The sequence below is a fragment of the Oenanthe melanoleuca genome, chromosome 12 (genome assembly GCF_029582105.1).
Source record: "Oenanthe melanoleuca isolate GR-GAL-2019-014 chromosome 12, OMel1.0, whole genome shotgun sequence".
In the NCBI taxonomy this organism is placed as follows: domain Eukaryota; kingdom Metazoa; phylum Chordata; class Aves; order Passeriformes; family Muscicapidae; genus Oenanthe; species Oenanthe melanoleuca.
This window is the reverse complement of record NC_079346.1, coordinates 2,719,262-2,735,329: the sequence shown is the minus strand read 5'-3', so window position 1 is coordinate 2,735,329 and position 16,068 is coordinate 2,719,262. Positions and strand designations below refer to the sequence as shown.

Here is a 16,068-nt window from a genome sequence, read left to right as displayed (position 1 = left end):
CCTCCTTCCAAGTCTCAAGAATGCCCAAATGTCTGTAAGAAAATTTATTCCATTTAAATGAAGTTTTTGTCCTATGACCAGCCCAATACAGGAAGAAATCCCCTATGCACCACCACATCTGTGCACACCCAATCCAACCTTAAATCATGACTGTGTACTGCATTAGGCAGGAATTTTCCAGAAAAGCAGTACAGGTATTTCTTTGTCCCAACAGAAATTAAAAAATTCCTAACAGATGTGAGGATGAGAATCTGCACCTCTCCCCCCAAAATGCCACCACAGCACTGGGGCTTCCCACAAAGCCCTGGCCTCAATTTGGCTTTTAAATGGGAAAATCCTCCAAGATTGCAGATTTTAAACTCTTTAATAATGCATTTTAATGCAGACTTTTCTGGCCAATTTACTCAGAGCAAGCCAGGACAGCATTTCCCCACTGCCCTGCAGATATCTGATTGCTGGGTTGGTTTTTATTTGGGGTTTTTAACATTAGAGAGCTTAATCCATCAAAAACTCAAACAAACAAATGCATTACATGACACAGTGGCAAATGATTGTCCTCTAAAAGGGTCTCATACATGGTGTGAATTTGATATTTTATTATTATATTACACATTTGTTTCTTCCTGACCAACATCAGTGAAACCAAAGCTGACATAAAATTGATGCTCCAACACCACATTTGTTTACATGCAACAGGTAAGGAGATGTTTTATCTGTATTTAATCACAAAAGAACAATTAATTCCCAAGAAGAGAAAAAAATGGGATAGATGCTTCAAGCAGGGAAAGCAAACAAAAGGAATAAAGGAAAAAACGTGAAATTCATATTCCATATACAGCTTTGCCAGCTCTTTCTTATTATTTTCAAACATATATATATATATATATATATATATATATATATATATGGGGGAATGGAGGAGCTTGATAGAAATATTCACCAATTTCAGCAAGGAACTGAGCTTTGGGAGATATGGCCACAGGTACCCTTAATCCATCCTGTCTGTGATTATCTCCCTCCAAGTCACATGCAGGAAAATAATCCCCAGCAGCATGGAGCACTGATGTGAAAGGAAAGAAAAGCTCAAAGTCACAGCTGAATGCTTAGAGCTGAACCCATTTCAGCAGGTTTTTTCCCCCCCCCCTTCTACTTCTTATTTGAGACCAAGGCAGCTTAATCTGCATTGATGTCTATGAAGTTTCACTTGAAAAGTTCTTCAGTCTGAGAGAGCTTCCTCTCTTATGAATAGGAATAAAATGCTCAAATATTTTTTATGAAAAAGTTTCTTTTCTTTTTCACAAAGGAAACGATGAGATGTTGCCTGAGAACTCGAATACTGCATTTCAGCCATATTTCAAACCAGTAGCACAGATATCAATCAAAAAATGAGATTGTAAGAGAAAAAAACACCCAACCAGGAGGCAGAACAAAACCCACAGGAGACCCTGAGAAAACCATTAGAGATGCTCAGGGGATGAGTTTGGCTGATTTGTGTGCACATGACAGGAGAGCAAGAGAATCAACTCATTTTATAGTTATTATTAATAACATAGAATATATTATTTTCAACTATTATTTTCATTTTAACAAACTTCACCACATCCTCCCACTCCTTACTTTCTCTGTGTTTTACTGCCCACATCCCTGCTCCCCTTCATTAATCCACTTAATTCCAGCATTACTTTAGATACACATTTGCTTCATTAACTCACTGCTGGAGGAGGCCAGTGTCCAGACCCCTGTGATAGAGAGGAAAGTTCATCTCACTTCTGTATAATCTAGATATTATAGTTATTATTATTTGGGTATCTTTGGTCCTTGTGTCTTCAGGAAAATGAGTCTCAGCCTAAAGACCATCATTTGGAAAAAGCAGAAATTAGAGGTTAAATTCCACTGAGTTTTCTTCCACTGACACTAAAAGGTGAATGTTACAGCCCATCCCAGGATTGATACATGCAAATGTGGCTGATCCACCAAATGCAAAAAGAAAGAATCAGATTTTTTAGCCAAACAACTGTGGAACACTTCTTTTATCTTCCCCATGCAATGAGGCTTCACTTTCAGGGAAAAAAAAACCAAACTACCAAGTATTTAAATTACCTAACAAGATCTCTTTAAATATCAGTACAAGGTTAGATGTGATAAAGACTCCACTGGCTTTGCTGGGCAAGTTTGACAGCTTTGGTTTAAAAAAAACAAAAACCACCAAAAACCCAAACAAAACTGGAAGGAGCAGAGAGCTCCACTGAGATAACATTCAGTGGTGATGAACCTAAGAGTATCTAAAGAACTAAAAAAAAAAAAAAAAAAAAAATCAATTTCTTGACTTAGAAACTAAATTCAAATTAGGAAATGTCTGTCTGACAAAGGTCTGAAAAACACGGAAGGAAGAGAAGATGGGGAGAGAGGTTAATTGGTTTGTAAAGTATTGAAAGTACCAAGACACAAAATGTCCTGGCAGGAAAATAAATCTGCAGAAGGTGATGCAGAGACAGCCCATGGAAGGGGATGGAGAAACAAGCACAAATTTACATGGTCAGGTTCAGGAGCTTCATTCCATGATGATGATAACATTGTGAGCTTAATTGTGGCACCAAAGTGAGTCTGAGGTACAACTCCAGCAAATTACTCTGGGAGCTTTACTAACCAAAAAGCTCCACTTCCCAAATATCACAGTTCTCTTGCACCATGTCGAGCAGGAAAGCAGCAGCAAGCCCCAGGCCTGAGGAGATGCTGTTTTTCTTCCAGATCTCCAAGGTTCACTTCATGTCTTAATGCACTTGGCGTTGCTCTCGCCATTAATCGTGTAGTGCAGACCAAGAGAAAGTGCTTTTCCAGAAATGACCTCAAACTGAATTCATAATTCTTTAAAAACCAATAAAGCCACTGAAGCAGAGAGCTCAGCCCTTCTGCAGTGGGCTCCAGGCACACAGAGCTGCTTTGTTCCCTTAGCAAGATCCACCAGCACCTTGATTTAAAGCAGAGTGGGCACTGTTCATGTGGTTTAACAGAGTTCTGTGCTCTGAGCCAGGAAAGGAAGGGACAGGCCAGAAGGCACCAGAGGTCCTTTATAAACAGAGACTGGAGATGTGCTACAGAAACCAATCCACCACTAAATCTGCATTTTTCTGTGCTAAAGGACACTCCTACCTAATACTTCTTCCTAAACCTCCCAGATGCAGGGGCAGCATCCCTTAACTCTTTCCAGATGTTCCCAGAGAATCCAAATCTTCTGCATTTCGTTCTTCTGGAGTTACCATCACCAGGAGGAAAGATTCTCTCTGAAGAATGGATATTTGTGTGTGTCAACACATGATATATTGATGGGTTCTCATCTTCCTCACAGGGAAAAGTTATTCTAAGCTGAATGTAGAATTTGAGTAGCCACATCTTTTCCACAAGGCCTGGAAGAGGCTGGAGCTGATAAGATATTTGGGACACTTCTGCATCCTTCACTGCACTGGAGAGTGAAGGTGAAAATCAGAGCCTTGAAGAACACATTGTGCCTGGCTTGGAGTGGTTCCATTAATGCAACAACAAAGTATAAACTCATCTGCAAAAAAGCCTTGCACAAGAGTACTTGAAGCTGTGCCTGCAATGTGTGTTTTAACTCATAAAAAAGAATTTTAATTTTACAAAGGCTTTCAGAACCTTTAACTTTTTTTTTTTTTTTTTGACTAAGCAGACCATTAAATTCACCTGACCACAATGAATCAGAGAAGCAGAGTTTTCAAAGCTTAATATTAAAGGAGATTTTCAAGACTTGTTTCACTTTGCTATAATATTAATTGGATCTCCATATACTGGAATCCTGGAGAGGAAGAACACAATCACAGAGATTTGCCAACTGATGATAAAGCCTTGCTGGGATTTTGTTTCTGCAAGCACCAACCCCTGTTAATCATAAAAGTCTTGGGTACTAAAACATACCCCAGTGAAACAAAGGGCTAGATTTCTTTAGAAATCACACAATGCAAAGAGAATTCATTGAATTTATCAGAATAATGCATCCCTCAGGATGGTTTGCAAGGAACCAGAAAAATAAAAAATCAATGTACTCAGAACTGGAAGTGTCCAAGGCCAGGCTGGACATTGAGGCTTGGATGAGCTTTAAGGTCCCTTTCCAACCCAAACCATTCTGGGATTCTCTAAGTTCACTATGAGTTAAACTTTACAAAAGGAAAGAGTAAATGGGTTTTCCATCAGTGCAACATTAACATTTCTTTTGTGAAAGTAAGAAAGCCACACCAGCTCTCTGCTGCCATCCTGGCTTGTATCTCAGTCCCTTTTCCAGGTGCCATTTAACCAGCTCAAATCACTTTCCACAGGAATAAATCAATCTGAGAATGGAATGTCCATTACCACCTTTAATTAGGCTTATTGGACAAGCTGCTGAGCCTTTTGGAAAAGAAAAATGTGGATCTTTACCAATCTAGAATTAAAAGAAATTTGCATCAGAATTACAGGCACTTAACTGTCTGCTGTGCTTATTCTGGGGAATAATGCACTTCAATTTTTTTCTGAAAATATGAGGAACTGCTGACTCCTCTCTGCCTGCTGCAGGGAGCCAAGGGCTGGGAGAAAATGGCCTTTGTTACAATATTGAAAAGGGGCATCAGGACAGAGGAAAATTTTTTCTTCTGCTTGTTTTGCTAGGTTGACTGCAAGGGAAAAAAATTGTCATTTTTATGTTCAGAGTGTTGTTGTATGCTCCAAATAAAAATTCCAAGCCTGGTTCTCTTAAAAATGTCACTCTGGACTATTTTCTGCTGGACAGAGAACATCCTCAGACACTGAAGGTAAGTATGTCTGTGTCAGTAGGGATTTATAAATTTGAGATATATATATATATATATATACAATTTTTTTCAGGCTGGATACTCCTACTGTGACAATGCCCAAGGTTCTCAAAAGAGCAGCAGGTACCAGGTGAGGAATTAAAGGGATTCAGTGACTCAGAACTGATGCCTATTCTGCATTAAGCAATCAAGAGTCCACTTCACAACGATGACAGACTGGAGAAAACTCCAGATTTAATCCCAAACCTCAGCACTGTTTTCTGTTTCACACATTTTACTGCTGTGTTTTCATTCTGCATCCCCAACTATGCCAAGGTCTGGGAGCTTTTTGTCCTTTCAGGGTGACACAGAGGCACAAGCAGTTACCTGTGCAGGTTATCAAAACCTGTAACATCAGGATGCTCAGAGGCTGGGGAGGAGAGAACTGTGTTAAAAGAGCTCAGCTGATGGAAACACGAGGTGCTGGAGCTTTGCAACTTCCTTAAGCTGCTTAGCTCCAGATAAAGAGCTTATGCAACTTTCTTAACTCTGGAGAACATCCAGCAAGGGATGGCAAACAGTGCTCAGGTTAAGTTACACTTGGGACAGACACCTCAGGAGTCATCCTGCCCTCTGATCCAGGAAAAAGCAAAAATCCCAAGTCCTCTCCCAAAAATATATCTGCCCAGGAAAAGTCAGGTCCTGTTTAGTAGAGGAGATGAGTTCCATGTTGGTTTTCCTTGCATGGCACAGTTCTCAGCTTCTGAGCCAGAGATTATTTCACATCTCTAAGTGGAGCCTGACCATGAAGAAGCTGCTTTGTGGTGGCACTTTGGAAAGGAGAAGAGCTTTAGAAAGGAATATAAACACTGCAGCCATTCCAGTCACCAAACACACCTACAGGGGTGTTCAGATTCTTCACCTGGAAATAAACTTGGAAATAAACCTGGAATTAAACCTGGAAATCAACCTACCAACCCACAATGGGCCTCACCAAGGGCATTTATGGGACAGCACAAGGACAAGGTCAAAGCCTCAATGACTAACAACAGGCTTGGTTAAATTCCACCCAAAGAATTGAATGAGTAGCAAACAGGAGAGAGACTACAGTCCTCTTGGCAGGTGTTGAAGAAAACATGGAAAAAAGCTTGGAGAAGTCCTTTCTTTCAGCTCAGTGCCTTCTGCAGAGGCACAAATGCCACCAGCACCACCTGCAGAGGTGTCACACAACAGGTCAGGGCTCAGCAAACACCACAAGGGCTGCCAGGGCTGTTCTGAAGAGGATGGGGCATTTCCTCAAGGGCCATCTTATTCCAGCTGTTTTGTAGGAGGACAGATCTGCAGGACAACTTTCCAGTCTCCAAGCACACCCGATGAAATACTGGAACTTTTTAATCTTGGGATTTTAGTGTGTGAACCACAGTTCTGTGGCAGGGAAGAAGCTGCTACAGAGAAAAAAAAATGCCAAACAAAATCCACAATCTCTTATACACAAAACTCTACTTCTTCATTTAACAGTCACAGAAGAACTGCACTGTTAGATGTAGCACCTCTTGTGTTTACATTTTCAGCTTATTGACAAAAAGGGATGCTCAAGGAGACTATAAACTACAGCTTTTAAAGCATTAGAAACACTGCTTTTTGCCAGGGCCATAGCAATTTTTATTTTCTTCAGCAATGCAATAGCAAAAATAGTCAATGTGAGATTCAAAATCAAATAGCTACAAAAATTATAGTGAGAAATTGAAAAACTGCAAGATCTATAAACAGATTAAGCTCCACAACCAAAAGGAAAATGACCATGTGTATGCAACCACTTCAAAAACTGCATCTGATTCTACAAGTAGTTTGCCAGTCCTCTGTAAGGCTTCATTGCTTTTTCCACTATAATTTCAACAGGATTTTTACACCAGGAAAATTGTGACACAATCAATGAAAGGAATAATGCTGTTTGAGAATGCAGCCCCCCCAAAAATGGGTGGGAAGAGGAAAATAACTCAGGTTTACATTAGTTTACCTCCTTCTAGGATGAAAGCTAACTCTTGCCTAGCCAAGAGCAGAAAAGAAACAAGTCCATGGCCAGGAATGGGAAAGGGTTACACTGAGCAGCTGCTGCCCCTCATTTGTCTGGAAGGATAAAACCCATTTAAGTGCATTTCCCCTGCAGGCAGGCAGTGATGGCACAGAACTCCTGGGGCTGCAAATGCAGCTCTGGGCTGAGACAGGTCCAGGTAAACTGGAATTCAACTCCAACACACAACACTGAGGTTTCCAACAGGAATTCAGCCAGCCAACTTCTAGCACTTTCAGCAGGAAGACATTATAGCAAGCAAGCCAAGGCACATCTTCCTTCTTTTTGGATTAATAATGAGATCTGGAGTCTAAAACAACAAATTGTTTTCTATGGGATGGAAAGCTCAGTGTGCAAATAGATGCTTTTCATACACCACTGGCACACACACAGATGTAACAGCTCTGCAGCATCAATAAATCTTCATCCAAAGGAGGTGCACACTTCTAAAAACATTCACTTAAATGCTCAACTGAGGCAGCTGAGGGACTGCAAACCACAGAAACCTGGGTTTCTACTGATCTTAACAGTGGAAAGGTAAACACCTATGTCTGGGTAGCTGCTAATGCTCCTTCATCCTGTTTCTTTAGAGCATTTGTTTTTAAAAAGTGAAAAAAAAGGTCACTGTTATTATTTAATTGTCCAGCAGTCTGCTCCTTGGGCACACAAACTTCAAAGATAAAGAGGTGCTGGTGGTCAAGCAGTGACCTGGCAGAAATGTTCCCAATTATTTCCTGCTTTATAAATGACCCAGGCAAAGCAAACATGCATATACAGCCTTTTCTTTTTATTGTCATTTACAGCCTGCACCAACACACTGGGCTGAGATGTTAAATAAATAACCCAGGGTGCTGCAGAGAGCTCTCCTCCCACTCTCTGCCCACACAACAACCTGCACCACACTCACAGCAGCAGGCACCAAAAACTTCCTATTAAACAGAGGAAGAATCACCACAGGAATGCTGATATTTTAGTAATGAGATTTTGGTGTGAAAACTTCATCACCCAGGACTACACCAAGGGCTATCACTTGATTTTTATGAGATGCTGGAGCAGTTATCTCTGCCAAAAACAGACCCTGCTTTCATGGGTTTGGAAACCAACCATCCTCAAGCAGCAGGACAGATGGACAGGTGGGACAGACACATCCAGGTGACTGCACTGAGCTTTAAGAAGGCAGGATAAAATCAAAACTTTTTGCACTATCCAGGGAAATAAACAGTGGTTTCTGCACCAGCCAGAATTTGCTGGTCTCTCCCTATAAAATACTCCACAGTAATAAGTCATTAGAACAGTATTCTTCATCTTGCACATCCTACAGGACTGCTGAGAGATGCCAGCTTCAACAAATGGAATGTCTTCCCATGCAGAGATGCGTGATCCTTCTGCAAATGAACTATGAAAATCTGTATGCTTGCAAGCTAAACAGAATTTATCATTTACTGATCCACCCTGGATTGGATTAGACAGGAATTGCTCCTTATGTAGTCAAGCACTGCAGTATGCTGGAAATTACTGTCCTGACCTCAGCACAAGCTAGAGGGATGCTGGACATGCTTCACATTGAGCCAGACTGTGGAAAACCAGTTGATTTTCCCCACCAGTTTACTCCAACGAGAGGTTTACAGGCACAAACAGCTGTAATTTATTATATTTTACATTTCACAAAAGGCCTGAACATGTTGAGCAGTAATACTCTTCAGAATTGTCAAGGCCTATTGAAGTGAAATATGCTTCCCACATCAGGAACATGGCACTGTGATTTCAGCAGTGCTAAAAAAGCAGTAGGATTTTTTTATATTTTTTTTTTAAGAGTCAGTCACAAAAAAAAGAATAGTGAGAGGAGCATTTTTAGAATAGTTAATACCAGGGTAGCTCATTACTACTCTCAATGTTGGTGAAAAGGAATCTGGATTTAACCATAAATTTTCAACAAGGCTCAAACCAGTGTTTCAGAACTACAGTGAAATTCAAGAGTTCTCACTTCTCTGTTAAAAACTGAATGTACAAGCAAGTCTTTCCTCAACCTCATACCTCAAAACCAAAGGAACAGGATACAGGAACAGATCCATAGGAACAGGTGGGAGACCTGCCCATACCTGTGCCCCTTGCAGAGCTGTGCCCAGCACCCCTGACTCAGAACAGCTCAGGCCTCCACAGCTCCCTTTGTGCACCATACAAGTGACTTACCAGGGTTGAAAACTGCTTTATTTAGTTTTCTTCATTGAAACCCCGTGTGGAGGGACTAATCTGTAACAGCTGAACCAGTGCAGCCACTCTGGACTCATCCAATGGGCTGGGATCAGGAAAGCAGAGACACAGGGAGCTGAGGCTCCCAGGCTCAGGGAGGTTGGTGGCACTCTCTCCTAAGCCAAATTTCACTGCACAAAGGTTTCTTTTCAGCTCCTTCCTGCTCACACCTATTCACTCCCTGCCATCACAATCCAACTGCAGCTCAGAAATGCATTATTTGTATTTTCCAGCAACCAAGATTGGCAGACAAAAAGAACCCCCCAGACAAGTCTGATCATCCCTGCTTTTCTCTTTCTGTTACCTCTCACTCCAAAGCCTTCTACAGCCCACATCTCATTTTCTGGGAGCCCCCCACCCTGCCTGCTCTGCAGACTGGATTTTAAGCACTTCATCATTCAGTCAAACACAGATAAAGTTCCTCCTGCATGCAGTCAGGATTAAGAAAACACTAAAATGCATGTCCAGGTTTCCAATCCTGGCTGTTCCCATTAAATGAGTTTCTCCAGAAGAGCATGAGCTGCAGCTGGGATTGTCCAAGGCTGGAATAATCACTGACTGAACCACCCCTGGCTTGGCTGAGAGAGGGAAACTTCAGCTGTAGAGCTGAAAAACAAAACAAACAAATTAAAACCCCTGAAAAAAGAACTGCTGTCACTGCAGATGCATTTTAAGGACAGCAGCAACCGAGCACCAAGGTGAGTCCATTTCCAGAGCCAGTTCCTGTGGCTCACTCAGTTTGGAAGAAACAAAGTATTAAGATCCTAAGCTTCTTCAAACAAAAGTGAATTTCAGAGTATCCTGCCATTTAACCCATCTTGACATCACCCATGCACAACAGGAACTTAAGCAATGCTTGCAACACACAAGTCCCTTGAAAAAGTCATTTCTCACCATTGTATCTCCAGTAGGGCTCAACTTCAATGTGTGCATGCATCCCAGGGGACTCATCCACTGCTCCCTGGTTTCCCAACATGAACTGGGAGGTTGTGGATCTGACAGCACAGCAAGAGAGACCTAGCTCCAAGAAGGATGAAAAATTACTTCATAGATGAAAAAACTTCCCATTTGCCTTGATTTTCCACTAAGCCAAGACCAGGCTTATAATTATTTCCCAAGTTATCCAAAGTCAGGAGGGATGCTCACACTCAGCCCCATCATCCCTCATCACTAATAAGTTCCCTGTCCCTGCAGGCTTGCTGCCTCCTCAGACACTGCTCACACCACTGTGAATACACAAAAAAAAAAAAAAAAAAAAAAAAAAAAAAAAATCCTGTTTGCAGACTGCAGTTAATCTGTGTCTTCTGGTATCAAAGTAAATCCTGACAATCACTTCCACACATATAAAACCACTGGCTTATGTCACTTGTAAGACTCAGCCTCTTCCAGGAAGAACAGTAAAAAGATTGAGTCTATTTGCAGAAATCTCCTGTTACTGTATCACAACAACATTAAGATGTTCTTGTGGTATTTCAATGGGAAAATTCCCACAAGAAACACCACAAGAACATAAACATAAACAACATCAAAGACAGTGAGGCTAGCTCAGAAAAAAACAAACAACAAAACCACCGCCTCTGCAGAAGTGGTTGGAAACATTTGTCTGTGGGTGGAAACTCCAAGAGAAGCATTATAGGAAAGTGACAGGAAAATATGGCATTGCTCCTTAGCTACGGTGACGTGATCTTTAGGAATTTAAAGAACAAGTTCTTTAGGTAGGTCCATGTACCACAGCCAGCTCCAGGATCTGCAGGGTGTGCAGCCAGCTGGATGCATGCTCGGATTCCTGCACCAGATCCCAACTTGGCATTGGAGCTGAGTGACAGAGCTACAGGAGCTTGTCATCACCCCACAGCAGCTCCAAACCCCCCAAAATCCAGGGGTTTAACTTCCTTAACACAGAAAAACCAAGCTTCAGATCAGCTAGACAGCCCCTACCTGTTGTATTCACTGAGGTGCCATCCCCAAAATCCACTCTGGAAAAGCCCCACTGGCAGCTCGCAGACCGTGTGCTCCGAGCAGCACCTCCCACTGCTTTATTCCCAGAAAACATCACTGCTGCCAGCTCCAAACCTGCAGCTCATCCACCCCGGCAGTGCAGGGCAAGGCTGGCAGAGATGCAGGAGGATGCTGGGGGATGCTGAGGGGCAGGAGAGCGAGGCAGGACAGAGCTCACAGCGCCCTGTGCCTTGAGCTGCAGCCCCAACAGCCCATCGGCAGCATTTTGGCAAGAGTTAAACACCTCCACCAATCACTACCTCAAACGCTTCCAGAAATGCATTTGCCAGATTACTATGGGAAGGCTCTTGCATAATAAACAACTTTCTGGAACAATTCCACATGGGGTAGTAACACACTTTCAGTGCTTACAAGTTCAGTGATTTCCACTCCTGATTTTAGTATTTTGTTCATCATTTCCCATGTACATTTAAAAAATACCTCACTGAACAAGCCTGGTGTGCAGTTTAAGCTAGAGTTCAAGTTTCTCTTGCAAAACACAGCAGTCAATACTTTGGAGAGTTTCCTGTCCTGGTTTTGATTTTTGCACTCGCAATAAAAATAGTGACATTCTTCCTTCTTGTATAAAACCCCCAGGTTGAGGACAGCTATCAGTATTTATTCTGTGCGTGTGTCAGTGGCACCACTTAGGTAATCCTGACTACCCAGTTCCCACCCAAGGCTATTGCTGGATCATTCCCCATCGGGAGGAACTGATCTCCCTCCCCAACAGAACGGTGCCGGATTTGGGTTAATCCCGGCCGGGCACCACGATGGATTGCCAGCCAAGTGACACATCAGCATGCTGGGGACACCAGCGGCTCTCACCCAGCCAGGTACGAACCATGAAGTTGCAAGAGAGGAGGCAGAGAGGAGCAGCAGAGGCTGCTGCGGGAGCGGAGCAGCGGCTGTGCCGAGCACCGAGCCACCGCCGAGACTTGGTGGCCAGCTCGCCCTGCTCTGCCCCGGATCACGGCAAAGTCCCGCGGTCGCCAGGACTCGGGCAACCCCGAGCGAGGGACGTGCAGAAAGAGCCAAATTGTCATTCGAGAGGAAAAGAAAAAAGCTTTTTAATGAGCGTTCACTGGCGAGGTGCGGGGGTTGTTCAAACCAACACGCCGGATCCCCGACACCAGAGCCGGGGGCGAGCTCCGTACGCGCCTGCCCGCATTTCAGACTATTAGCACTTAATTAAAATCAAAGCCAGAGCCGCCCAGCTTTAAAACTTGAGTAACTCCAGACTCAGAACAATTCTAGGGGGAAGGAAAAGCCCGAACCCCGTGCAAACGCTCTGCCCGGCAGCAGCCGCACGCTCCGGTGCCGCCGGACCGGGAGCATCCCCAGCGCTCGAGGGCTGCAGAGCCCTCGCCCCGGGGACAGGCGGACTGGGGGGCACAGCAGCTCCCTGCCTGCACGAGAGGAGCCCCAAAAATGCCACCAGCCAGCATCACCCAGGCGGGCAGCGGCGCGTACCGGGGCTGCATCCCCCGAACGGGCAGGGACCCTCCCCGGAGCCATCTCCGTGTCCCCGGTGCCCGCTGCCCCAGCCCGGCTCCCTCTCTCCATCCTCTGTGTCCCCGGTGCTCGCTGCCCCAGCCCGGCTCCCTCTCTCCATCCTCCGTGTCCCTGGTGCTCGCTGCCCCAGCCCGGCTCCTCCGCTCCATCCTCCGTGTCCCCGGTGCCCGCTGCCCCAGCCCGGCTCCTCCGCTCCATCCTCCGTGTCCCCGGTACTCGCTGCCCCAGCCCGGTTCCCTCTCTCCATCCTCCGTGTCCCCGGTGCCCGCTGCCCCAGCCCGGCTCTCCCGCTCCATCCTCCGTGTCCCCGGTGCCCGCTGCCCCAGCCCGGCTCCTCCGCTCCATCCTCCGTGTCCCTGGTGCCCGCTGCCCCAGCCCGGCTCCCTCTCTCCATCCTCCGTGTTCCCGGTGCTCGCTGCCCCAGCCCGGCTCCCTCTCTCCATCCTCCGTGCCCCCGGCGCTCGCTGCCCCAGCCCGGCTCCCCCTCTCCATCCCCCCGAGGGATGCAGGGGCTCGGCGCTCTCCTCTCCGCCGCTGCCCAACTTTGTTCCCCGAAGTTGCCCACCTGCAGCCGAGCGGCTCCGGCCCCGGAGCGCTGTCCTTCCCCGCGGAGCCGGCGCTGTAATCCTGCGGCTCCCGGCGCCTCTTGTGGAGCGGCGCTGGCCGCGCTCCCGGCGGCGGGGCGGGCCTGGCGCGATCTCCCGCCCACCGCCGCTCACGGCTCCGGGGCTGTGCCCGGTACAGCCCAGCCCGGTACAGCCCAGCCCGGTACAGCCCAGCCCAGCTCGGTACAGCCCTGCCCAGCCCAGCCCAGCCCGGTACAGCCCTGCCCAGCCCGGTACAGCCCGCTACAGCTCGGCACAGCTCGGTACAGCCCAGCCCAGCCCGGTACAGCCCGGTACAGCCCAGCCCGGTACAGCCCGCTACAGCTCGGTACAGCCCGGCACAGCCCTGCCCAGCCCGGTACAGCCCGCTACAGCTCAGTACAGCCCGGCACAGCCCTGCCCAGCCCGGTACAGCCCGCTACAGCTCAGTACAGCCCGGTACAGCCCTGCCCAGCCCGGTACAGCCCTGCCCAGCCCGGTACAGCTCGGTACAGCCCGGTACAGCCCGGCACAGCCCTGCCCAGCCCGGTACAGTCCTGCCCAGCCCGGTACAGCCCTGTACAACCCGGTACAGCCCTGCCCAGCTCGGTACAGTCCTGCCCAGCCCAGCCCAGCTCGGTACAGCCCGGTACAGCTCGGTACAGCTCGGTACAGCCCGGTACAGCCCTGCCCAGCCCGGTACAGCTCGGTACAGCCCGGTACAGCTCGGTACAGCCCGGCACAGCCCTGCCCAGCCCGGTACAGTCCTGCCCAGCCCGGTACAGTCCTGTACAACCCGGTACAGCCCGGTACAGCTCGGTACAGCCCGGTACAGCCCGGTACAGCTCGGTACAGCCCTGCCCCGCTCGGTACAGCCCTGCCCAGCTCGGTACAGCTCGGTACAGCCCTGCCCAGCCCGGTACAGCTCGGTACAGCCCGGTACAGCTCGGTACAGCCCGGTACAGCCCTGCCCAGCCCGGTACAGCCCGGTACAGCCCGGTACAGCTCGGTACAGCCCGGTACAGCCCGGTACAGCTCGGTACAGCTCGGTACAGCCCTGCCCAGCCCTGCCCAGCCCGGTACAGCCCGGTACAGCCCAGTACAGCCCGGTACAGCTCGGTACAGCCCGGTACAGCCCTGCCCAGCCCGGTACAGCTCGGTACAGCCCGCCCCAGCCCGGTACAGCCCGGTACAGCCCGGTACAGCCCGGTACAGCTCGGTACAACCCGGTACAGCCCGGTACAGCCCGGTACAGCCCTGCCCAGCCCGGTACAGCCCGGTACAGCCCGCCCCAGCCCCTCCGGACACAGCCGGCCCGCCGGCGCCGGGGATGCTCGGCTGGCTGCCGCTCCCCCGAGAGCGGCGCTGGACCCTCCCCTCGGGGTGGAAGCGCTGCTGGGAGGGGGAAGTTGAGGCGTTATTGGTTAAATAAAAACTCCATCGCTTCTGGGCTGGCAGCCCTGGAAAAGAGTCAGGTTCGTGTAGGTCGCTGTGCAGGAGCCGGATGGAGGTTTTATTGGATCTGGCTCTGGCTGATCACAGCGTTAGAGTTGTGTGGTGTAATTAGGGCTTAGCAGAATTCCTTTAAGTCCTTCTTTTTTTTTTTTTTTTTTTTTTTTTTTTTTTTTTTTTTTTTAATTTTCTTTTCTGCGGCAGGTAGTACTAAATTTCCTGAAACCTTTCAGCATCCCAAAGCACAGGGAATGTGTTATAATAAACTGTGCATTAGCTCCCTGTGCCTCAGTTGAAGTTTGCCAGGGATGACGAGTCAATCACAGCACCACAGAATGGTTTGGGTGGAAAGGGACCTTCCATCCCATCCAGTTCCACATCCATCCATGGCAGGGACACCTTCCACTGTCCCAGGCTGCTCCAAACCCCAATGTCCTTGGACATTCCAGGGATCCAGGGGCAGCCACAGCTGCTCTGGGCACCTGTGCCAGGGCTGCCCACCCTCCCAGGGAAGGATTTATTCCAAATATCTCACCTAAACCCACTCTCTGTCAGTGTGAAGCCATTCCCTGTGTCCTGTCCCTCCATCCCTTGTCAATTCTCTCTCTCCATCTTTCCTGTGTCCCTTCCAAGGTCACCCTGAGCTCACCCCAAAGCTTCTCCTGTGCAGTGAACAATCCCAGCTGTGCCAGCCTTTCCTCCCAGCAGAGCTGCTCCATCCTCTGCCCATCCTGGAGCCTCCTCTGGGCTCTGCAGCAGCTCCAGGTCCCTCCTGTGCTGGGACATTCCCAGAAGGGAGGAAGAATTTGCTGGCTGTCCTTTTGTACACAGAGGAGTTCTGGACAGGCTGGTGACGCTTTGCTTTCATGGCAGAAGGAAGAAGGACATGAGGAAAACAATTTGCTTCTTCAGCAAATAAGATTTAAGTCACTGCCACCTCTGTTTCCCTTTCTGTCCAGTAGTGTCATGAATTATTGAAATGTGCTGGCTGAGGAACAATGACATCTCCTCTGGAGATGGCACAGACTTGACACAGCATCTGTTGACCCAGACTTGGTGTAGGAGCCCTGACCTGAAGAGATTTTTTACTTTTCAATGCATGTGCAGGTCTATAATTAAGAAATGTCCAGCACAGAAGTGTAGCCACTTCTGTAATGAAATGTGGCACTGGTCTGAGGAAGGATGTCAAAAAATAAATTATCTCAGGAAAACAAGATGCATTTTTAATTGGCAGAGAGTGATCAAATAGGACTCTTAGAGATGATAGAATTACAGGGATTTAATGAGTTCCCATGAGCTGAGCACTGAGATTTGCACCAGCAAGGTCCAGCTCAGCCCTGGCACGGAGCAGGAAGGTGCTCTCAGCCTCTTTGGAGCTGGTGTAGCACAGTATAACTCCACCACATCTCTGAAACTCCAC

At 47.3% G+C, this 16,068-nt stretch overlaps 1 protein-coding gene across 2 annotated transcripts in view; it reads right to left on the bottom strand.

The window, feature by feature from the left end:
• The window catches only part of CNTN3 (contactin 3), a 94,649-nt gene extending 81,358 nt beyond the window's left edge, over nucleotides 1–13,291 (bottom strand). For both annotated transcript variants that reach the window (XM_056501850.1, XM_056501849.1), the window contains exon 1: nucleotides 13,178–13,291. The gene's annotated coding sequence lies outside the window, so the exon portion shown is untranslated. The remainder of the gene's footprint in view (nucleotides 1–13,177) is intronic.
• Nucleotides 13,292–16,068: the final 2,777 nt, after the last annotated feature.